Raw genomic sequence first — 25,941 nt, forward strand, 5'->3', positions numbered from 1 at the left:
AAGTGTGAGATCCTGACATGGAATCCATTTCCCTGAATCTATAAGCCTTGCCTGAGTGAGTATGTATTGTGTGAACAGATAACTCCCTCGCCCTCTCTCTCCCCTATACAAATATTCGTTGCTGATGGTGCATGCATGGTACCTGAGCAAACACACCAGCAATGTGTTACAACAACTACATTTCAGTTTTGCTATGTTGCTGCTGTGATGCAGATGAGCTGTCAAAATGTTGCACAATTTGTACTTTCACATTAAAGAATTGCGTTATCACTCATGTAAACGCATATGGGGGACTTTTTTGTGTTAAACTGCCAGTGCAGCCTTGACGTTTTACTTCAACGTACAATATACAACAGGAAATGATAACTACAGCCACGGTGGTGGTGGCTGTTGTTATCACAGTTAATCCGAGGCAGGAGAGTGTAATGTGATGCCTTACACTATCTCAGTCGAAAACCAATGCAATGAAAGAAAAAACTGTTCAAACCCTTTTTTCTGTCTCATGAATCTAGTAAGAAGGTTTTTAAAATGCTCTGAGAAAGTTATTGTTGAAGATAGGCCAGTAAAATAAGTAAGGATGTTATTTAACTGGTCAATCGTGTCATTCTGTGTTCCAGTGATTTGTATTTGTGAGGCCTGAAATTGCAATTGGTTGACATTGTTGCATGGAAAATTACAATTATTTAAGTCCCTACTGGTTATTTTTCAGGTGTTTGCATCTCCAGTATTGTCAATATTGTATTGTCTTCAATTTAGGTCATGAATTTAAGGTATTGGACATTTTTTAATTCAATATTTTTCTCTTGAATGCAGTGAATTATGGTAGACAACAGGCAATTTCTTAACACAAATACCTGGCAAAGAAAAATATAATCCTTTCATCATAAAACAGCTACATCATAATTATTCTCATAGTTAATGTTAGCAGTTTATCTTGTGAATCTTCCATCCGCTCAGTAATCTGTGTCATTTCTGTTGATATGTAAAAATACATAATCTGGAAGATGAAAACACCCATGCAGATATTGACTGATGTATTCTTGTTGTGGCGCTGGTAATGTTGAACACTGTAGAGGTGACTGCTGCATAGCACTGGAATAGAAAACTTAACTTAACAGACCTATGCATTAAACATATTGTAGAATACAGTGTAACATTCATCACTGTCAAGGAGAGAGTTTGTATAAATTTAAATGCACTGAAGCGTTCAGAGCATTTTTTTTTCCCCTCTTCCTTTGTCTGTGGGTGGGACGATGTGTGTGTCATTACCAAACTGCTCTATTTTTCGTAACAACAGGATTTAATATGAAGACTTAAACAACATAATATTCTTGTTGTATGTAGCATAGGTCAAATTCAAATTATTAAAAATAAACTGAACCATTAGGGCTGCAATACTTTGCCTCGACGTGACGTGAAGTCAGTTCAATAAAAAAAAGCCAGGCAAAAGAATTGCATTGAGATTTGTGGGAATAGCTTGTTCAGAGATGTAGCCTAGTTTAAACCCAATCATGGCCCCAAGTGCAGAATGTACTGGGAACCAAGACATGGCTGTGTAAGTGCTTGACAGTTTTAACATTAGAATAAATTGCCTAACCTTTTCAACATCCAGTGACAAAAACAGGAAAAATGAAAGATAATGGGTTATTATTCACTGAGAGATCCTATACATAATAATGACATCATCAATAATGTTACTCTGGGGCTCATATACTAGGGCTCCTGTGGCTTAAAAAAACCAAATATTTAATGGAATTACTTATTTTTGAATCATTATTCCGTGTTCAGTCTTTAGCTATGAGTGAGAAAGGGAGAAGAAAAGGAGAGAAGGAAAATATTTGAGGGGATGAAAGAAAGAAAAGAGTGAAACAGAGACAGAAAGGGACAAAGAGCAGGAGAATGTAACTGTTTTCAACCTTCAACCACAAGTCAATTTGCCAAATAACACAAGCAGAACCACACAAAAGAGGCACATCAGTACCAGCTTAAAGTACATGGCAGTAAGTGGGCAATAGACTTACAAAGTATTGCAGCGCTCGCCTGACAAATGCAATAAACAGCATTATCCTTCAGAGGCGATGCCGGTAGTGACGGCGACGGTTGTGCTCCACGGCCCTGTGCCCACCTCCTCCTCATTGTGGAGGCCGGGGACAACACACAACACTTGGGAGAGTTGGGGAGCAGTCAGGGTAGCGGTGCGTGGGGTGGAAGTGAGGGGAGGGGGTCTTAGGGGTGGGGATTTGGGGGGGTATAGGAGTTGCAGGCAGGCCGAGACTGGCACCGACATTTGGGGAGGTGTGTGTGAGGCAATCTACAGAACAAATGAGGGCACTATCGCCTGTCATATTTCACATTTTCTCCGTTCTAAATAAGACAAAGACCATGTGAGCCGGGTGAGCGGAAAGCTCTTAGGAGGCATAAACAGCTGGAGAACGCCGCACCTCCACTGCACTGTGACCCACGCGGCAATAAATCTGTATGAAAGTGATTATGAATGAGGCAAAGTGATCAAGCAAATGAAATATCTGGGCTTTAGCATATAACTCGGTGAGGTGAGCTTTATAGCCCTTGCTCTAGGAGAACCATGCCTTGCATGTCCTGGGCAATTTGCTCCTCTTATTGCATGTTCTGTCTTTATTCTGAGAGGGTTTGGCAATGTGAGCGTTACACGTTAGAGAGCCCCAGCTCACTTTGCTGTTGGATACTTGAATATGGTGAAAGTGAAGATAAAGATAAAGACTGGATGAATCCTTTTTAGGTACTGACGCTGGATGCACCTCCAAGCATAAAATATCTTATGTTCAAAAACGATTTTTTTTTTTCACCCGAGTGGCGAGTTAGTCGACTAGACAGCAGGAATTTTTTTTTTCTCCATCTGAGTTTCAACTTACAACCCCTCAGCCACCAACGAATAAAAACTCGCACTCTACTTTCTCTTTGTTTCATAACCATAACCCCTGATTGATTTTGCACATTTGTTTGGGATTATGACATTGTTGTAATGCAAATGAAACAAATTTATGGATTAGAAGAAGGTCAGAAATTTTACATTTGCTATTCAAAATGCCAGAATATATAATATGAATTATACTAACCAGATTAGGGGATGCAATACAAAAGTCTGAAAAATTAAAAGTTCAGATCACCTTTAGGGCCCCCTTAAATGGCTGGGGCCGGCCCTGGCTTGGATGCTGCTTGTGTTTGTCCAGACCACAGTGCAACAACTTGGATTTTTCCTCCAGGCAGTCACTCAGTCAGTGAGCTTAACCATCACTTCAGTCAGTCAGCGTCCCAGCTCTGTGTACAGCCGAGTCTATATAGTGATGATCTAGCAATGATAACTGGATCAATACCTCCAGCCATGTGGACAGCCGGCTGGGAGCTGCATCACTACTCTCACAGGCAACCGAGTTGCAAACACTTCAACCCACCCCACACACACCCCCCACCACCAACCCCTTCCGCTGAGACTGTGAGCTTCACAACTCCTCTGATACACTTCATCTTATAATTTGATCAAGAAAAGTGTCACATTAAGCAGATCTCACGGTCATAAATGAGAAATATGTGGATTTTATGAAGTGTAAATGAGTGCCCCTTCATGGATGGTTATTTTAGTGTCAAAATATATTAAATACATAGGAAGGGAAGGCTGCACCCGATCAGTGATTCCCTGCAGTCAGCACTGCGCTGTAGTTTTGTTGTTTATCTTGTCACTTATTTACTTTAAGGATAACCAGCCAAGGGATAAACAAACATACACCTGAGAATATTTTTTCCACAAAATCCATAAAACACAATCCTTTACATGTATGCTGGGAATATATGTGATCGAGCAGCATAGGTAAAACCAATGAGATGTTACTTGTAGAGGAATGAAATTGGCTAATACAAAGGCATGTCGGTAATAACAATGTCCTTTCTCCGGTGACAAAGACAAAGTGCCTGCGTTTGGAGCGTACAAGCGCAGGAGACAAGTGATGGCTGAGGGTAGACTTTGGGAGAGCATTTGAATTTCATGTCCAAGAAGGAGGCAGCCCATCATTAAAAAACCCTAATTTCTGTGTCAGGTAGAGTTACAGGTAATCGATCATCTTGTCACACCGATTTATTTTTTTCTGCCCGTTCAAAGTGAATTCTAGTTCTTTCCAATTAAACTTGTTGCAGAAAAAGAAAATGTCTCTGGCTATTAAAGGCACATTTTGCCACGTTAGGTCTTTTTCCACCGAAGGTAATTTCTGAACATTTGGAAGAAAGGAGCCCAAGGGAGCAGTGGCTTCCAGGCAATTCTTCACGTAGAGCTGATCTGAATAAATCAGACCTTTTGAGGTTTGGCATTGGACGTCTATTCATGCATTTGCATTGTCTCATAGATCTTTTTTTACTGAGAGGGGAACAACATGCGACTGTCGCCATCATTTCATCTGCTAGTTGTACTAATATCACTTAAATTTCATCATCATAATTGTTACTTTATTTGTTATGTACGGCATATGAAGTGTTAAAATGGATACACGAGTAAATGTGTTGATGTCTGTTTCATATTTTGAACAGTGAAAACAAAGAACAAGCATCTTATCAATATTAGTTGCGAGAAAAAAACGGTAATAAAGGTGAATACATAGTACATAGTGAATAAATACATCAATACATTTAATATCATTCCAGTTTATTGTCCACACACACTGAGGCAGCAGTGGGAGTTTTACTGAAGGACTGGCAGATGCTTTAGGTCTTGAGAGGGGCATATTTTAGGGAAGGTTTCCCTGACTCTGACAGCTTCACTCAACCTGACACTCCTGAACAGCGGCTCTGGCCCTGACGCCGTGTGCCACCAAGGCATTGGGATATGTCTGCATGAAAGCCATTTATTGGTACATTTCTAAATGTTAACGCTTGTCAGCTTCAATTTCTTAAAAGGCCCTCGGCTCACCTGGGGGATAAAACGCACGTGCGGTTCTGAGAGAATACTCCCCCGTCCCTGACAGACAATGACAAAAAACGCCACTGCTTGTGGCCTCCGCCACTCGCACTGTGCTTTCACAGGGGAGCGAGTGCTCCTTTGTCCGTGGGTCTAATTTATTTATGTGGCTAATCTTCAGGGGGTGGAGCGGCCATGCTCAGAGGTGTGTCATTTTACAGGGGGGGGCGGGGGGGGCCCACCGGAAGGATCAGTGACCTTGTAGAGACATTGCCATAAACGCCTGATTCTTTTCAACTAGCACACACGATCTGTCCTAGCTCCCAGTGACAGAAACAAGGATTTTTCAAGGGACCTTTCTGGTCCCAAAAAGTGTCCCCGAAAGTTCATACTGTTGCACATAACTCATCACACTGGCACACTTAATTCCTCATCCATTCGTCATCTATAGTCATTCGCAGGGGATTCTCAGAGAACAAGTTCATCATATGACTTGACTTAAAACTTGAGATGTTACTTAAGACATTTAAAGCGGTCCGGTTTAAACGGTCCAGTTTAACATGGCATGAGAGCTGCATCACAGGGCTCCTGTACGATTCAGTGTCAGAGCCAAGACTCCCTTCATCCTTACCAAACAGCATTTATTTGGACAGAGGTGCAATGGCAGCAGAAAAAAAGATCTGAGGAGATGGAGCTTTGATTAGCAGCACCCTTCCCAGCATGCTCTACTATGACAAATGACTGACTTCGAACAATATCTAAGGCGATCAGGATAAAGTACCAACCATTTCAAGCCTCAGCAGAATTCTAATTCTAATTAGACTTTGCACCACACACCAAATAAAAATTGTTCCCATGGCATTTCGGCCTATCAACTGTTACTCCGATCGCTGAAACAAGACGAATAAAGAAAATGATTAAAGTGATAACAAAGGCATAAAATTTAAATTATTGAGGCACCACATCTGGGATCTGTACGTCACTGCGCTGCCACTTTTTCCCCTCTCATTCAGCACTCCATTTTCCCTGCATGAGGGAAAGTGCAAAACAGAGGGAATTGAGGAAAAAGGAAAGGAAGAGCAGGAGGAAAATGTAACATTAAAAGGTAGAAAGCGAGAACGCAAATAGGCCTTCAGCTTTAGCGTTATTAATGACTCTTCAAAAATCTCCGACTTTTCCAATCTCTCAGAGAAGCGCATGAAGGAGTCTGCAGATGAAGCTGACCTTCAAAATGTTCTTTGGTCTTTAGTTAAGAAATTCACTTGCCATTATGGCATCATTAAGGAAACAAGGATAAAATTACTCCATGGTTAATGGCCTATAGGATCCCCCACCAAAATTTGTTTCAGATCTAATAAAACTGTGCTTAACACACTCGAATGAATTATGAGGACTGTTATGCTAGTTATTAAAATGTGGAAAATAGATTTTCGAGAGCTTGGAGGACTGGACTTTTCAAATCAGATGGTAGAATAGGATTTTCTGGGCAATAAATTCCACCATGTCTCAATTTAATTTCCTCTAGCTCTTACACCTGAAGGTATGATCTATTGTACGGTTTTGATCGTCTCGAAAATACACTTTAAAATACAAGTCAACTTTGCTACCTCGAGAAAAACAGACAAACACAAGTGTGTATTCAAATGTTTTACTCTACTGACATGATTATGAGCTATAAGATTGTTTTCAGACATGGATGTGTCCACAGAACGAAGAAAGCTGTGCAATTAACAAGACATTGTATTTCAGGTATAATAACTTATTATCAAGACCTTCGTTAAATTGAGGTTTGCATTTACTACATGCTGTTGAGAAACAGGACGTGGAGTTAGTGATTAGCATACTGCATCAGAGGGTGGAGAAAGCAGGCTGGGAACTGTTATGGAGAAAAATGAAGCTGCAGGCTACTGAGGCTCTTCATTGTCTCATCTACAATCGCAAACCTGCAGAACGCTCTCATTTCCGCCACTTATTACCTGCTATTGTAATCCAGACCCCGATGCCATCGTGAAATACAGACTTATTATAAAGAGGGGGAAAAGTTAGCCCAAGATGGTGCCACAGAGAGGTGGTTTGTGCGGTAATGGCATTTGCTCTCTTTAAACTTTAATCTTTCCTATTAATTCCCTGCAACTGGAGAATGTACGAGAGTTAATGTTCCATGAACGTGTTTCTCACTCCGCAATCTCTTCAAGCTAATTACCTTCAGGTGCTAAATGGTGGGAAATTGCCATCCATTTGGATGAGAAAAATTTCACCTCCTGCTCCCTAGTGAAACATTTTTTTGCCGGGCACATTAAGGGAGGGGGGGGGGAGAGAAAAAAGAGGGAAAGAGGCAGGCTTCCACCAAGGTAAACAGTGGTCATAAAACTACCTTCCCGGTCTTTTCTGTCCTCCTGCCTGAAACAGGAAACCATAGTCCCCCTCTCCCACCACGCTGCTTACCGGCAGAGGTCAGGTAGAGGTCAACAGGTGCTCCTCTTGACAAGGGGAATGCCGAACAGATGTTTGATTGGCATGAATCATCTAAACTGCCCATTAGAAACTTATGATGTGAAAGGATAGGACTCCTGGTACTAGGACACTTTTTAATTTGTCATCTGAACAGAAAGGAGATCTTGAAGATGCTGCACTCTCACTCAGACGCCGGTGGTCGGATGTCCACTGTCACTGCAGCAGGGGAGGAATTTGACAGATTTTTTTCGTCAGATCTGCTCGCATGTTTTTATTCTGTTTTAATTTTACTTTAGCATACATTTAAAGGGAATTTCAAAGGGCCAACATTAACAAATTTTTAATTCTTTCTGCTATTGTAATAATCTGCATGTATTTATTACCTACTTTTTGAAATGTACAGTATGTATGTGGTGATATTAGCCACGTTTTCAAACAGGGAATTGGCAAATGAAAATGTGACTTAATCTGCAAATGTCAAGTTTTTTTATGAACAAATTAACAGACCTACACAAATCTGAAGAAGATTTTTGAACATGTCTATAGTTTACTGAAATGTAAAGTGAAAAAAAGTAACTGCACTTGTAATCGATTTCGAACATAGAAGTAGGTCAACTATTGAATTGAAAACATGTATTTGGGCAAACATTTTAAAATTGACCCTTTTAAAAGTTTGAAATATGTTCTTGAGATAATCTGATGAAATTAGGACCTTTTTAGAAACATTTCAGATTTCTTTTAAAGTGCTGTTGCAAAGTTGGGTCAGTTACCATAAAACGATGAGCAAAACTATGACAGTCAAGGTTTTTAAACGCAAATAGACTTTGTGTTACAGAAGCCATATGTAAATGTGAGCGATATTGAAGTTTGTCCAAGTTGGTTCTGTGCTACTGATGGAGAATCGGACCACTTTGGAGGCCTTAAACATTGAGTCCATCCAACTGTATTCAGCCCCCTGTGAACTCCATAGGAAATCCTCATGCTGCAGTTCAGCGGGTTCTCAGAAAGAGTCAGGAAGATGCATCATATGAGGGGAGTAAAAAGGCCAGCTGGGATGGGTGGGCCACATTGTGATCACTCACCTTCATCCCTGATTTGTAGTCATTATCCCTACCAGCGTTTGAAGATCAAAAACAAGGACATGGAGAGTGATGGGGGACAGACAGAGGCAGCCCGAGAAAGAGAATGGGGGAAATGAGTGAAGGAGAGTGGGACAAAGAGATGGCGGCATGTGTGTGTATGTGCGTCCTTCCCAGTCACTCCCATTTGCCCCTGTTTGGTGGATATAGGAGTGTAGATGGCAGCGATGTTGGGGAGTGGGTGGGGTTGGGAGGAGGGTGGATAAGGGTGATAGCACCTTAAAACCAACCAAGCTGCAAAAGCAATGAATATTAAATTCACGCCTAAATAGCTGGGTCTATGTGAAGCATTACTGTATTATAATTTTAGATTTGTCACTGATGGGATGCAGGTCTGAGTTGGAACAACGAGGCACGTTAGAGAAATCTTTACTCCTCTGATAACAACGCAGAGGTAAATTGACAATCTTATCATACCTTATTAAGAAATTGGCTTCTGGTGGTCTTGCAATCGGACAAATGCAAATAAAGTTTGTTTTTTTTGTGCTGGTAAGTGTGATAAGGTAAAACTGTAAAAAAAAAAAAAAATTGGAAGATATAACAACTAGAGGGGAGTATAGTATTCTCTTTACCCATCCATGTCCCAGGCAGAGTGTAAATGTTGAAGGACTCCCATCAAGCCATTGTATAAATTAGTCAAACCCTTACTGTGCTGAAATCTATCCCCAACTGTTTGAGTGAGAAAGCAGAGATTTTTCCCTCCTTTTTTAGATTTAATTATCTTTTGTTGTTCTTTTTATCTACCTTCAAGGATTGTCCTCAGCGGGGGGTTAAAAGAATGGGAAGTGGAAAAGACAAGGGGGGTGTCTGATAGCGAGTGCTGGGTATGTAGGGCTAGTTTGTCCTCTGTTTGATCTGATTCCTTACAATGACACAGCGGGAAATTAAATATGAAACCGAATTTAAGCCTCTTGCCTAATGAACAACAGGGAAACAAAGTTGGCTCTGCTCCAAATTAAGTGAAAGTCTTTAACTTCTCCTGAGAGCATTATCTCTTTAGTTCAGCTTCAGTCTGAGGTAATTTCTGCTTCATTTAGACACAACATTTAGGGAAGTGTTTGATGATTTGTAATAAAATCCTTATTTAAAACCGTTTATCTTGCGAATGCCTCCCGGAGCAGTGCACAGAACATGAAATCTGCACTTGCTTTTGACGGTTTGAAGTGTAAAATCCCACAGGTTAATTACCCACTTCAGTTTTTGTGTGATGTATTGGAGGTGAGTTATCCACAGTGGCAAGCCTCCCCACATATTGATTTAACAGACCTTCTGAAGGAGCTGAGGTTTTCTCCTCTGAGAGAAACAACACATGTAGAACATTCGCTGAATTGATGTCGTTAAATAATTTAGTTTCAACCTTTACAGTATGTGCAGTCACTCAGGTGAAGGCTTAGGTACAGTACAGAAATAAAACTCTACTGTTGGCTGTTCCAAGTCTTTTCTCTGGTTCATTGTTCTGTACTTCTGCTACTCAGAGCTTGAGATTGTGGCTCTTTAAAAAATATTACAAACAAACCAATCATCTTTTTTAATCAACTTGAATGACAGGAGTACACACCTTAAAGGATAAATGAAATGAAGGAGAAAGAAAGTTCATGACAAAATTTATCATCTTTTCTATCACTGCTTAATTCTACCTGTAAACAAATCAGCATATTGTTTTAATTGTGACAGGAGGAAAGAAACGGGAATCATTTCAAACTGAGAAGAATACTGAAGGCAACAAAACACTGTCAAATAATGCCTTTGGCAGGAGCTGCCCCCCTGCCAAACTGTCACCATTTAGGCCCCCGATAACGCAGGTAATTGCATTTCCAGAAGAGCAGGAGCAGATGAAACATGCTGTGGACAGATACTGCTGGCACACTGGCCCCTTCTGTTGGAAAATTTCATTTTTCCACAAGGAAGCCACGAATGCTAAGGCTGAATCCAAATCCGTTTTTCCGCACTTTATCAGTGTGTGGCCCACCAAGTGGGGAGATGGAGGTAATTCATTCAGCTGAGACTCACCACCCTAATCCAATTTCCAGCCTCCCCCAGCAAGAGATAATTACAAGTATTAAAGCTGTTAGGACAGGGGGGGAAAGGGCCCTCTGTCTGAAACTCTGCTGCAGGCCCTGGAAATATCGACTGAGCGGGGGGATTTCTGCTGGGAGAACTCAAGCTAAGGTATTGTTCAAAACTAAGAAAGTGTGTTAACTAATGAGGCAAAGGGAATCTCAAGGTATAAAAGGACACCCATAGCCACATGTCATAACAGACCCCAGGACTTTTTTCTTTCTCTTTTTTCCCCCCTCGTGCATCACTTAAGCCTGCACGAACAATTGGTCACTTCATGTGTAAAGACAAGCAGGGGTTCCTGCACAGTCAGTATGCATATAATAGTCCTTGAAATGTCCCTTCGTTTGTTAAGTCTTGATGAACTCAATGATCGGAGCATACAGCACTTAACTATCATTGCGGTGCTTAAAACTCAAGATGTGACACCCAGCTAGTTTTTCTACATGCCAGCTGTACTTCTAAAATGATCAAAACATTACATCAAACCCTGTAGTTTCACATGATATCGGGCGTAAAATCGTACTTATCTCTGTTTGTCTTTGCCTCGGCCAATCCAACACAGCAGCCGCCTAAACCCCAGCCGGCGGTAAACTATATCTTTTCATGTCTTGGAAGCCAAAATGGAGGACTGACTTTGGATGGAGCAGCACAGAGGGGTTGCTTCTTTTTTTTTCTTTTTTCTTCCCGCTGCTTAAACTTTGACTCCTTAAGGAGCAGAAGCTGCAAAAAAGGCTCTAATTAACGGAAGCAGAGACGCTCCTGCGCTCTCCCATTCAGCGCTCCACAATAGACAAACCTATGAAGCAGAACCAGGAATAGAATATTGAAGGAATGAATGGAAACACGCCCAAAATAAGAGACCCAACATCACCCCGTCCACTCTCAGGCCCTGCTCTTTATTGTGTATCTTTGTTGAAGAGGGTCTGACACAGGAGTCCCTTTCTCTAACAATTACTGAAGATCAAAGAGGCACAGAGAAGAGGCATACTGATGTAAGATAAGAACTACCTAGTTCCATGTAATGCACTATTTAAAAGGCTCAAGCTGTTAAAGTGGAAAGAAAATCTCCACCACCAAGGCTGCACAATCCTCTAAATATGTTATGTTAATATGAGAAAATGTTTTTGTTTTTATTCTGCGTCTTGATCCATATCTGTGTAAAAAAAACAAAAAAAAAACCATCAGCGTTATAGTCAAAATCTTGTTTGACTGAAATTGGATCTACTCTTTAACCAATTGCACGGTGGCTTAGTATTTGCAGCCTATTTGATCATTTGAACCTAATTGTAAGACCAAACATATTGAAATATGTACATTCTGATTGTGTAGGTTCTCACTCAAAGCCTAAAATTTTAAATACAAAGTTGAGGAGAATTCTAACGGAGACGGAGATGTATGTTGTTGACTTCTCCGTGATCTGTTTAAACAAAATGTATCCATAGCGACGACTTCAATGACATGGTGTCGGTTACTTTGGAGCCATCTCTGAGTAAAGATTCAAAAAGTTAGACCCAGCAGTCTCCATTAGATTGGGCTAATCCAAGGTTTTGTAAACGGAAGTCACAGGTGTCAGTACCACCGCAGAAAATAACGGGACAATATTGATGTTGCCCTTTTTTTTCTGTATGAATGTACAGTACCACCGGTGTTTTTCCGACAAATTAGAATTTGGTCTGATGAGAGGATTTCGACCAACCAATCAGACAGGAGATCACATCCATTCTACATATTTACCTTTTTATTTTCATTAAATTAGGTGCAGTTGCAAATGACCAAATGGCCAAAAAAAGATTTTTGTAATTTAGAAAAAATTAGCCTGTGCACCACAAACAAATCACTTGTTCTTTTGCCCATAGTCAAACCTCACAGGGTTGCAATCCTTTGAAAAGGGTTTCAGATATCCCACTAATAAACAAATAGTGAAAAAACTTAAAAAGTTGTAGTTCTCTATAAGCCGTATAACGAACATGTTTATGTCCCACAAGACAGAATGTACAACTCTGTTCCATATGTGGGTGTAATGGTGTAACCGATTCCAACAACTTGGAGTTAAAGAAAAATCTGCATTGTTTTCCGTAACTCACATTTAAGAGACTTCCCACAGCGTCATGCATATTCATACTAGCCATTATAGAGAAGTGCTAATCCAATTAATGAGGCTCAAACTGGTCTTTTCCCATTACTACTTAGGTGTGTTCAGGCTCCAAGATGAGTTGGTTATCCCTGTTTGAATGTTCTGGTAATAAAAGGAAAAAGCTTGAAATGTTTCTGCAACAGGCTCCATCAAAATAGAGGAGAATAGAAATGCAATGTTTTTCTCTACAAATTGTCTAATTCTGCTCCAGTGTGTTTTCAAATGGAAGAAATTACCTTCATCTGAGTTTCAGGTCATTGATCCCCAATTTGAAAGCGATAGATAGTTTGGAGTCAATGGCAAATGTTTCCAAACTAAGCTGCTTTACGTAAAGACCTGAAAGTCATTTAGACAATAAAGCATAAGGAAACATAGAGCAACATAGAAAGACAGAAGAAGTAGGATTTACAAAGAGTAAAACTAGAATTGTCTGTCATTTTAAGCATAGCTGCAGTGTAGTGCAAGATATGAATGAATAGTCCTGTATTTAATTTAATGAAAAGCTGTGGCAGAAACAGAAAAATCTTATGCCTTAACCCGTGTATTTCATGTCACAGTGCGCTGTATTTGAGATAAACGGTTGCATATTACATCCAGGGGAGATTCAGTTGAAGATTTGAATAAATTGGGGTTTTGTTAATTGTCTCATCTAACTTGAGTGGTGTCTGAAAATGGCACATATTGTAGCTGAATGGGCAGAACTAGCCCGGATGCTCATGTTATCTGAAATACTGACATTCCTATTCTTTACCAACAATGTTTACTATTGTTTGCCAGATTTAGTTCCTTGAAATATTACATATCCCTGGTGCGGGGGGGGGGGGGGGGGCTGCACAGAGTATCGTGTGAAGTTTTTCATATGTCACAGGCATAGTGCTGTTTGGAGATGCAGTGTATTTTACTCAGCCCCCCAATAATCTATTCTGTTCAGCCAGCCGCATACATTGACAAATGTTTCCTGCATTAGGTATTTACCTAGTGGAATGTAATGGATGTAAAGAGTTTGAAAATGCCTGGCGCACTAACAGCATGGGCAGTAGCAAGACTATCGAGACAGAGGAGAAAAATACACTATTCAAAACAGAATCAATGGTTCTGAAGGATGGTGTGTGTGTGTGTAGTATCCCCCTTTGTGCTCGAAAGCGCTGACTGTAAACTTACCATAAGTCACTGTAGACACAGTAATAGTTTCACCACAATCCATGCAGCGGAAATGTAAATATTTTTTCTCTTGCAAAGGCAACTTTGAGGCGTTCAGTGTCACAAAGTGTTTCTTCCTGCTCCTGAGAGAATTAATGTATGTGCACCGCAGCCCCGGAGTGAGTCGACGAGAAGTTGCAGAAAGAAAAGCAGATTGCAGGATTTTTCGAAAATACTGAGATCATCTAACACAATAAAACTAGACAATTTTGAGAAATACATTTCTGTTTTATTTAATACTCAATAAATAATAATAATGCTTTTTTTCGAGCTAAGGCCCCAAGCTGGGTGTGTCATGATGGTTTGAATACTGGTTTTAAAGTGCCATCGAAACACTATATGGAATAAGATTCTCTCTGGGATTTTTGTGTTGATTCCTTTGATTTTAATGATTTTTCTTCGGCCCCCAAAATAGTCACCTGTCAGTAAAACAATGATGATGTGTTATTCGTAGAAGATAAACTGCAGCTAAAACCCCCTAAGGCAAAGGAAGAAATGCCAAGGACATAACTTTATACAACGTCCTCACAGCTGTGAAACATTTGAACATTTTCAACAGCATTCACAGATTTAATGCCTTAGTTTCTGTAGCGAACACAAACACATTTTTTAATCAAAAACACTTTCTTCTTTTTTAAAGCAAGAGGAAGTAAAAAAAAAACTAAACGATACTTTGTGCTGTAGCAGCTTCACAATTGTGTTCTCTAGATAAGATTTTTCAACTTAAAGTCTGGAAATATCCAATCAAAGTGTGCAAAACCAAGAATTTAATAAAGTTTTTGATACCATTTCTCCTTGTTTTTCGTCTCCAGGGTTTGACACCTGCTGCAAGAGATGAATTTGGTTCGTAAACTCAAAAAGCCTTACTGCAGTTTCTTTATGTCCCCGTCGGGCCGAGAGTTTCTGCTGGGACAGAGGTCTGTTTTGGGACAGTTTAAAGGGGCCGATCTCTGCCTCAGCTTGGATTCTCTTCGCCTCATCTGTCGGCTCATCTTTTTCTCTCTCTCTCTCTCTTTCTCTCTCTCTCTGAAACTACTTTTCAGATCTATAGAGGCCTACAGCAGCCAGCTCATTCATTACATGCACCATGCGTCCTGTAGAGACGGGCAGGACACTTTCACACACAAAGGGGGTAAGATAATTTAAAGTACAAACTCTACTGGAGGTTTTACACTGTGTAACACTGTGCTTATACAAACAGTAGCAATGTTATTGGCTTTGTATTTTTTTTTAAAAAGCAGGATTATATGTTTAAGTACTTTACATTTTAAGTTATTCAGTTTGGTGACTGTGAAACAGTTCCTGCAATAATGTGATTGTAAATGTAAAAGAAGACAATCAAATGTGGTTGGGCTAAAGAAAATGCTGATCTGACACATCAAAAGTCCCATATATCTTTTAGAAATTGGATTTATAATCCAGCCTACAACATGATGTGCAGTCAATATATGGGTGGCTCTCCCCATAAAGACTGTGGCCTTCTTTCTGTATCTGATTTATTGTCACAGCAGCTCAGCTCAGATGGCCTCGTGAAACCTTTGTCACTCCTCTAATGACACTGTTTTTGTTATTTGAATCACCATTTTGGTCTCTTTTTTGCCCATTTATTGTCCCTTAACTGTTAATGCCCATATTCATGCCCCAGATAAGTCATTTTCTTCCACTGTGACAGTATATACAGCACTGCAATATTTTTTTAAACTGGGTAGTAGATAAAGAGAATTATATATAGTCCAGAGAATTGCCTACATTCACCTTCACATTTACTAATTAGGTAGAAACTTTAATCCAAAGGGAGTGACGACTCCAAAGCTTCAGTACAGTAGGATTCCTTAAAATAAGTACTACATCTTTCAAATAAGACAAAAGGAGACCAGGTAAAGATGTGCGCCAAACGTGCACAGTTAGTTCAAGTATTAGTGGAAAAAAAGACCAAAAAAAGAAGAAAAAAACATTTATTTGTGGTTAAGTTACTTTACCATCTCAGATAACTTACCTTCTACACATCCTTTCTTGAATCTTCGTCATCATTTCTTTTTTAAAAATTAAGTTTTATTACTGCCTGTTTGTCCAGTCAACATAACAAGAGGAGGTACACTGTCTATATCATAATTAAATTCAAGATTCGGGTTATTATGTTGCATTGTTATTAAGTAAGTAAAACATTCAACAATTTATGTATTTCTTAATTTCTTTTCTTGTGACACAAATGGTCACTGCATGAGAGCGGCCTTTGCCAAAATCCCCTTGTAATTTGAGCACAATGTTGCTCGAGGAGAATTAAGTGCAAGTTAATGATTAAGCTATGAATCTATCAGACACTCGGTATGGGAAAGTTTTAGGGAGGAACAGCTTTTCCCGGCTCAACGGTCATTAAAACGTGCTGACAGCGATGGGAGAACAAGTTCCCACTTTGATCCGATGACAGACCTGAGCTCACCCTAACGTCATCCTCCAGCTCTGCCTCTGCCCTCTCACTTTCATTAACTCTGAGGTTCAGACAACAACGCCAACCTCTCGAAATCTGGCAAAAACTCCCCCTAACAATCACGTATTATATCTTAAAAGAAGCATAATCCATCAAGAGGGCACTTAAAAGATTTTTTGCCTTGTTTGGCTTTCTGTTCAAATTTGTTTGGGTCACATGAAAACTGTAGATATTGACATTATGTAGGTATATTTCTCTATATGTCTTTTCTATCTATTTTACACATGACATCTAATGATAATGCTCATTAATGTCTCTATGTTGTGACTGACAACAAACCAATATTCTTGGCAATTTCCCATATCTCTTCTTATGCTCTCACTGTTATATATACCAGGTTTAAACATTAGAATGGAGATATCCAAGCTATTTTTGAGTCTTTAATGTTATTTTGACTACAATATACAAAGTTCTCGTTACCTAAGTTAAACTAAGATTGCATCTCTGGCTATTATTCAAATATTTATCGACAAAAACAAGAGGCAGAAAAAGAAGCAGAAGTTCCTGTGTCATCGCTGCTTGTTGGTTTGTAGGAGCAAACTTTTTTTTGGAAGGATTTATCAGCAGCCTGAATCATGTCCTGACTCGAGTCTCAGCAGTAGGTGACAGTGGTGTAAGTCAGTCGTGAAGCAGCTGCACTGGTGTGGGAATGAAGGTCGTCTGCTGCCCCCCAGGGGTTTGTAGAGGAGATCGCAGACAGCTCTCTGCCTCATACAAGACTTATTTGATGTGATACAGCTTTTGAGTGTGTGTGTGTGTGTGTGTGTGTGTGTGTGTGTGTGTGTGTGTGTGTGTGTGTGTGTGTGTGTGTGTGTGTGTGCGTGTGTTTGCGTGTGTGTACGCTCATGCTGAGGGAACAGATCTCAGGTCAGCAGGGTGGCCATTGTGATTTTATATGAATATCATGTAAAACAATGTGTTAAACTAACCCCATGTACACAGGCACAGTTTTTTTTATTTCTTTCAATATCTGTGAGGGAAAATATGATTTCATTACACTGCGGTTGGCAGGGCTGCATAGTAAGTATGCAGAATTCCCATTTACATTTTTATATATTTTAATTCATTTATTTTTTTTTCAGAAGAGAGTCTGGAAAATTATTCAAATTAGTGTTGAAATGACAATTAGAACATAAGCGTCATGCCATTAAAAACAGTCATGGCTCAAATTACTAAGTAAACACTTGCTCCAGTGGCAGAAAACAAGGCCTTAACAACAAACGCATTGTATCGCAGTACGGAGCTTCAATTCAGTGTAAAAAGACGAAACACTGGAGTGCATTAGGACTCAAATGCTCAAAACATCTGTTTCCTTTGTGTTACAGAGGATATCGCTTTGCAGCAAGCAATATGTGACATCAGTGACTGGTGGAATAATATTTGTGTTCCCCCCCCTCAAACAGACACACTGTCAAAGAAGCACTTGTCTACATTTTGTAGTTGCTCGACGGAAAATAATTGCCTTATCTGCAACTGTCAAAATGATGAATGCCCCCGAGAGCACCGAGAATTGACTGATGGAATTGGGGGAAAATCTAATCCCTGATCTGAACACTTTGTATAATACATTAACCCCTCCGGTACAATAGGCTGCACAGAAACAGATTTGTATGGACTTGTAGAAATAAATTCAACGGAGGCTGAAGGATCGATAAACATCAGAGTTATGGCCTCGTCTGCGCGGAGTCAAACAGAGCGTCTTTGAAAACATGAACTGTACTGAAAATATAAGCAGCAGTTGAATTTCAAGAGCTGGTATCAAAAAATATGATATGATTCATATATATATATATGCATTATCTTTCATGTATAAAACTGTAATTGATGTGGATGAATAGATAGAATGAGATTATTCATTAATGCCAAAAAGAAATTGTGGTTTTACAGCGGTCAGGTCGCATTACATACAAATGAGCCTAAATACAACCAAAAAGTCATATTTATACCAAATTTAAAAAAGAATAAATGAAAAACAATTTTTCAGAGTAACTGTGTTTTAACATTTTGTTTAGTTTGTCAGGTATTGATCTATTTCATTTACAATAAGAGGGAAATTAAGCATCTCCATCAAATCTGGTGGTGGATTACTGATCTCAAAAATACACATTTGCTCACACCTTAAATATGCACACTTCAGTTATATATATACTTCAGCATATATGGTTAAAATTAATATGTGAATATGCTGTGTCCATATTTAATATGCCGTTTGCTTGGAATTATTAATTTGGACTACAGAACTGTCAAATACAGTGTGTACCAATGGAAGTAAAATAAAACATCATTATTTGACAAATTGAAATAGAGAAAAAATGTCTAGAGATGAATCCCCATTATGTTTTACAAAGGTGCTTGAATGTGATGTTATCTTTAGATGAATATTTAAGTGACAATAGCAAGGAATTAAAGAATTCAGTGCACTGTGATATTCACGGGAGGATGGTGCTCTCTTCCTCTATCAGTCCACAAGCAGCAGAGTGGAAATCTCTCCCACATATGAAGGGATATCTCTTCCAATTAAAAACGATATCAACTTTTCATAACTTAATGTTCTAAAATTAAGTTTTCCAAAAAAGAATAGCTGGCAGCTACACACCATGTGAACGACTTTTCCCTCGTTTTTGTCACACTTGGCTGGAAGACATTATCCCCAATATTAGGAGGGAACATACCTGCAACAGGTTAATGACCTCACACTTTCCACACCATTTCACTTAGCGGGCCATAGCCAGGAAAAGCTAAACGCTTCACTCCCAGTTCACTAAATTATGAATTAGCCAAAAGGTGAGGCGATTAAAGATTCAACATTTTGCAGTTTGACCAATGGACGGTCTCCTCCCTGAGCTCGGGCGAGATGTCCTCCACCATTAGCTGAAAAGTGCTTTGATATCCATTTCAGAAGGCATAAATATTGTAAGAGGAGAACAAATGATCCAGAAATTACCAATCAAAGTGTTTTGCAACCGTAGAGAGAAATTACCATCTAAAATCAACAGCACAATCTTCATCTGTATACATTAATAAATAAGTAATGCATTGGAGAGCATTGAATCATGGGGATATTTAATTATTTGTCATGAAATGGTAGAAATATTTATTTAATATGTTGACCAAAACTGATTTTGATTTATGTTAGTTTTAAACCACAGTTGTCAAAATTAATAAGCATTTTCTGGACACATTACCTTGAATTTGAACAAAACCACTTTTAAACTTCTGCGTTTTCAAACCGTCCAAACGTCTTCGGTGGCCTCGGCGTGTCAGATCTCCTCAGGCTTGTCGGCTCCTTAACGAGCGCTGACAGGTCACATGGCACAAACTGTGATGTCTGAATAATTTGAACAAATGCTAAATCATTGCAAAGCAGCCAGAGAGATCAGCGACGTGAAAGTGAAGTGTTTGCGCTTCCCCAAGGCTCAGTGGCATCTGTTCTACATGTGTGCAGCAGCAACATCCACGCTCCACTATATTAATCCCAATTAATTGTGCTTGTATTAGTGTAAATATTTGACTTTGAAGCGCTAAAGCGTTAATTGGCGTTCCCTTCCCGTAAAGAAATCTGTGCGTCAGTATTCCACAGCAAAATGGGGGTTGTTTAATGAGCATTTAAATGGTCTATATGCTTTAGAACTTGTAGCCTATATTTAAGAAACTCAATTTTCCTTTTAGTCAACACCGGCCTTGGAGTTTTTCTTGTAAAACGTGTTTGTCTAGAGCACAAATCAGCGGAATAAGACAGGCTGATGTCTCCTTAATTCTATAAATTGGTGGGTGGTGAGTCCAATTACGGTCTGTTGGTTCAGCCTGAGGCCACCAGGGAGAGCTGTGCCTGCTTCTCAGAGTCACTGAAACAGACCGCTCTAACAGCCTCAGCCCTGCCACAAGGAAAGTTGTCACTAATCACCACTACATGAACGGGCACAGGCACAATTTCACAACAATCACCTTGTCTGAGTTTGAAAACAAATTTCAGACACAGCTTTTAAAAAATGTCAAAAATGATTTAAATGAGGTTCTGACTCCATTTCACCCTGAACTTCATAAAACGTCTTCATGAGGAAAGGAAACAAATGCTACTATTTCTTACTATTATCTTTGCTGACACTGATTTTTTTTTTTTCTTCACAAATTAGTCTGCTGAGTGTATTTGTTTTGGTTTTTTTTTAAACCTGGCCAAGGAATTATGCACATGAAACTTGTGCAGGATGTGAGGTTGATGGGGTCTGTTGCTTCTACTGGCCATTAACTGGGGATTAGTGCTGGTGGGGCACACATGCCTTTGAAGAGGTAATTCCTCACACTTCCTTGCTATAGAAAATCAGGAAGCAATCATAGAAGACACTATGCAGATAGCCCAGACAGGGAAGCCCATGACCACTTTTCATCAGTCCGCAATTAAGACTCGGCGTAGATGCTGCCATTGTACAAACTCAGCACATCAGAAAATTCAAGGGGACGTCGGTATTAGTAGGAAAATGCTCCCGGCCCATCACTCAATCATTCCTCTAACTGAAGGCATGGCCTTCGTTTACAAGCTTTGCGGAGTCACTGCAACCCGGCACATTCACTTCACAGTTTCCCATTTATCTGTCAACACAATATATCCAAGCATGTGCAAGGCTGTAAATTAGACTATAAACGCCGTTTGGCGGGGAGAGCGTTGTGATGTCACACGGAGACGCTCCGAGCAGTTAAGAGTCCGTTAGTGAGAGCGATGACTGGGTATGAATCATCGCACTGCTGCTGCTGGAAAAGTTTCTGCCATTGGTGGTGTATGTTGGAGCACACTGACCTCTACAGGGACTTAAGGTTACTGGACACATTTTTCTACAGGGAGTCTGAGCTAACATTGACATGAATATTTCGATATAAGGAAAATCATTTTGTATTACCTTCTTCATGGTGATTCCCAAGTTAAAACACAATTTAAAGAGACTTTTGTCAACTGTACAGTAGCAGGTCTTGACATAAGGATAGGAATAATAATCTTTATTTCTGACTTTTCAAAATTCCATTTACAAAGTCCTTTGCAAGGCGGCAATTCAAACAAATTAGAATTAAAAAGAAAATTCAAATTCAAGTCAAATCAGGAAAGGCTCTCCGATCAAAGTATTTCTCATGAATGGACTTAATTAAAAGAAATTGCTGAGTCAGCTGACCTGATTTCCTCCAACAGATCATTCCAGAGGGGCCCTGAATGGAAATGCTTTGTCACCTTTAGTTTTCATCCGGGTCTCTGGGACAGAGCGCAGGCCTCTGCCAGAAGATCTCAAGGTACAGGCTGCTGACGGGTACTAACAGGTCAGATCTATTAGATATATATGATCGCTAAAATCTCAAAAATCAATTTAAAAATGACTGGGAGCCAGCGCAAAGAGGCAAAAACAGTCCCTTTTTGGTTAAGGCTGGTAAAAAAGGCTGCTCCAATAGCCCACATCTTTCTCTTCGGTTTCCTCCGGTGGTCTCTGGTAAATTGTTGGCATGTCAACCAAGCCAAACCTTGTGTTTGTATATAGCACTGAGGGTTTGTGCACCCCTTCCGAGCCGTTTCTGTATTTTCGTTTTAAAATCACTGACTCTGTAAAACCAGAGGCCATTCGGTTTCACTCGCAAAGCTAAATTGAAGGTTGGAGATGGCGCTCGCAGTTAGAGTTTGCACGTAAACGGGGAGTTTTGGGGTAGTTTTAAGGGCTGCAGTTGTGCTGTGGGATTCCTAGTGGGGGTTTACTCCTCTCAGTTTGACGTGCATGTCAAAACACAAACATGTGAATTATCTCTTTGATGAGGTGCAACTCTGTCTTTACAGTGTTCACATTGGTAGTCCCTAGTGCAGGGAATAGAAAAGGCAGTAACTTGGTCCATATTAAATTCATTTTATCTGTATATTGATCACGCCATTTTAAGCATTTCTAGATTATGTCAAATCAACTGTAAACCTGTGTATTGATCAAGCAGTAGTCCATATTCAGCTAGCTTGCCTACAGAAACCAGCACAAGTTTTCTTCATTTTATTATAAACATTATACCCACATTAAAAAGAGACACTGTGCTCAGTAACATGTGATTTGTGATGAAGAGATTTACCCCAGAAGTGTTTGTACATTTAATTCACAAAAGTACAAATGGCATACATGTGTCTGTGCTCAGTCTTCTGTGGTCCACTCGCATGTTATATGCATTTAGCCATCATGAATATAAAACCAAAATATATGTCCAAACACATGTCCACACATCTGTAATGAAAGAGCTGAATCTTATTAGTTATTTTCTTGTCTCAAATACATATTCATTCAGATAATGAAACTCAAATGTTTAAGTGTAAAACGTATTGTTTGGTTCAGAAACACACATGTTTCATTATAAACACAGACATTGTCATTTTGTGAAGAATGCTAATTGAAAACGAAAGTCCACAATTACTACCTTAATACAGTATCTATATTTATTCACAAGTAGCATTCATAAACAGAGTTTGGGTCTGTAAATAATTGACTTGCGTGTTAACTTGTAAATCATTGCTTCGGTCACTACAATCACGTGCGTTTTTTTTCTTCTTTCTTTTTGCCAAACACCAGTTGGCGGGGGCCCGCAGCCACAGTCACAGCCCCGTCTGTTTCAAGCGGCTGCCATCAGATTATCGGCCGGTGGGTTACACGTCAGTCTGCCAGAGATTTGATTAGCAGCATCTGTGAAACAGAAAAGTCAAGGGCGAGCATGGGAACTGACTTCTCTGCCTCTGAGCAACTGTTCATTCACGAGCCATGTGACTGGCACACGTGGCTTGTGGGTACTTTGATTCAAATTATGTTTTAATGTGTCATTGTATTATGAATCATATTTATTAATTTGACAGTAAATTCAATTATGATTTTATAGAATTAGAAGAACATTGTGACATGTGATCCTCACCCCCCAGACAGCAACTCCATTTTTTTAACTTCCGCAGATCAACTTTACCAAATTCCCAAATGTTAAACACAAGGGACTGTGTGTTCATCTTCAAAGTTCAGCTCCTGCCCCTCGGAAAAGTAAAGAGAGGTGTGTCTCCCCCTCGGAGGGGCCTCCTTCCTGCACAAACTAACAAAGTACCAGCCTGCTTGAAGCAGCGTAAATAGGAGTAGGGGGAAGGGGGCACTTAAAACTTTTCTGGCCAAGGACAAGAGATAAGCACGAAGGGGCAGCTGTAGAAAAGAGAGTCATTAATCTGGTTGGTCGTAGTTCGATCCCCGGCTCCTTTTGTCCTCATGTTGAAGTGTCCCTAAGCATGAAACTGAACCACAAGTTGCACCAGATGAGGGTGTATGAAAAAAAACTGAAGTCCCTCCAGAATTAAAATGTATAATACTACTGTGGACCAGCAGTGCTGAAGCTGATTATTAGGAACATCAAGCTCAAGCTAATCGTGCCTCCATGAAGATTTTAACGTTCAGGTTTACTGTGATTATTTAAGAGAGTGGTTGATATGATTTATAATCATGTATGATAATTTGGGAGGAGGCAGTTTGCTGTGCTACTGAACTGCATTGCATTATACAGGGATAATAGAAAGACCTGTCCATATACGGGAACATAATACAGTTCAACAGCACAAAAAACTACATCCTCCTTGATTATGTAGTTGAATCAACTTCTTTATAAAAAAGTTTCAAAACAAAGTGAACATTATAACGTAACATGAAGGGGGGGATCCAATAGACGACTGGTGCATCAGATTTAAGGAGGTGTATCTAATAAACTTCCATCTGAGTGTATATACACATAACATGGAGATGTAGCAGAACAGCCGTACATTGTCGGTCATAAGAAGGGTCCGATCAGCTGTTGCTTATCCGTCATCAGGCCTTAATGAAGGGTCCCGGCTTTACCACCTGTCCTGCACATTCTCGTGCCACACAGATGTTTGTGTAGCTACAGGGGACGTCGCTCTGAGGCCAGCCGTGGTTTTCCCGCCTGTGCGGTATGTGCAGCACCCATCCTGTTTGCCCCTCCCTTTGTGATAATAAGGATAATAATAATACGTCTTTTTCTGTAGTTTGTTCAAAAAGTATGCACACCTGAATCTGTCCTCACCCGGACGCGCAGGTGCACGGCAACATGAACCAGCAGTTTTTCACTACGCTGTCATACAAAAGGTAGAGAGCACTGAGGTCGGAAGCAATGGATTTACAGTATAACAAAAGTTTGAAAGCTGTGTGGGAAAACTGCAGATAGAAATTTGTGATGCCTTTCACTCAAGCATGATACGAGTCCAAAAATGGAATGGTAAAAAGGCAAAGACAACTGGTTCTTGGGATGGGAAGTTCTTTGATAAGAATCTTGCAATAAGAGAAGGTAAATGTTAGGTTGTTAGACACATTATGTAACCAGTTTTTCTCCAAGAGGAATTTGACTCGTACTTTATCTGCACCCACCGCCCATATAAGACCACGGCCTCCTTGTGCGCTGGATATAGAGCCGCTTTGTGTGCGAGAAATGGCTGAGGCAAAGGTATGAAAACGTTCCCTTCCTGCCGCCCAAATCAGAGGGAACGGGTGGCCGCTGTGGAAAGGGCTGACTTGTTTCCTGCGGTGTTGACTCCTCAGTTTTATCCAGTGTAGGTTACGAGGAGGCCCAGATAGAACAGAACAAACGGAAAAGGGAACCATGAAGGATTTCATTGTTTGTCTTTTGTAAAATCAGTAATTATAGAGTTTGATGGGTGTCCGGGAAATACCTGCCCAGATTAGGCCTGACTGTAGGTGGTTTATATATTTTCATCATCCACATATATTACATTTTTTAAAGTTGACTGTATGACCCCTGTTTTCTCTCCATCTTTTTTGCTACATGCTAGTCTGCTGCGGTGGTGTGGCACACAGCACAGGGGTGCGTTCAGTTATTTTAGCACTGTGGTCTGTGGTCAGATGCGGACATTGGCATATCTTTAACACGGCTCACAGCTCTATTCTTCTCATTAAAATGATCACAGTGTAATAAATAGAAAAGCGAAATCTGTTTAATGTTTGCTATGACAACTCCGACAACACAGCGCCACAGTCTGTAATTACTGTTCAACTTGAACTCAAAATAAACTGTCTCCATTCCTCGGTCGGTGGTGCATGTTACGCTACGAGTAACAAATGATTCTTTGTCTCTGTGGCTTTTAGAAAAAAATGGCAAGTGTCAAAGTGAGCAGAAAAAAGGTGGGAATTAAAGGCCACAATTTTATACTTTTTGAATGGCTGCAGTTCCGCTTCTCCATCCCCGTCGTCTTTTTGAAAAAAATGGATATTCGCTGTATGCTTCCGCCGGTCACTCTGGATTGCTTGTCCATTTCTTATTGGATCTCTTCTATCTGCGGCAGACATGCGACGGCATCACATGGTTGGTGCTCACATGGCATCTGTGATGTCAAAAAAGGAAAAGGCCTGTCATTACACTGTAGAGGCTGCAGATTAATCTGTAATTGGTAAATGCATCAGCGCCACATCTCATGGGAAATGAGGAGATTCTCCATCGATGCTTGATGTTCCTCATTAGCTACCCCGTGCTCCTTCTGCTCCTT

General features: G+C 40.1%; 1 long non-coding RNA gene across 4 annotated transcripts in view; it reads left to right on the forward strand.

Moving 5' to 3' along the window:
- The window catches only part of LOC124849422, a 68,397-nt gene that overhangs the window by 37,473 nt on the left and 4,983 nt on the right, over positions 1-25,941 (forward strand). For 2 of the 4 annotated variants that reach the window (XR_007029831.1, XR_007029830.1), the window contains exon 4: positions 14,953-15,041. The exons of the other annotated variants lie outside the window; for them this stretch is intronic. This is a non-coding gene — a long non-coding RNA (uncharacterized LOC124849422). The remainder of the gene's footprint in view (positions 1-14,952; positions 15,042-25,941) is intronic. 4 annotated transcript variants of the gene reach the window in all.

This window comes from Scophthalmus maximus, chromosome 16 (genome assembly GCF_022379125.1).
Source record: "Scophthalmus maximus strain ysfricsl-2021 chromosome 16, ASM2237912v1, whole genome shotgun sequence".
Classification (NCBI taxonomy): domain Eukaryota; kingdom Metazoa; phylum Chordata; class Actinopteri; order Pleuronectiformes; family Scophthalmidae; genus Scophthalmus; species Scophthalmus maximus.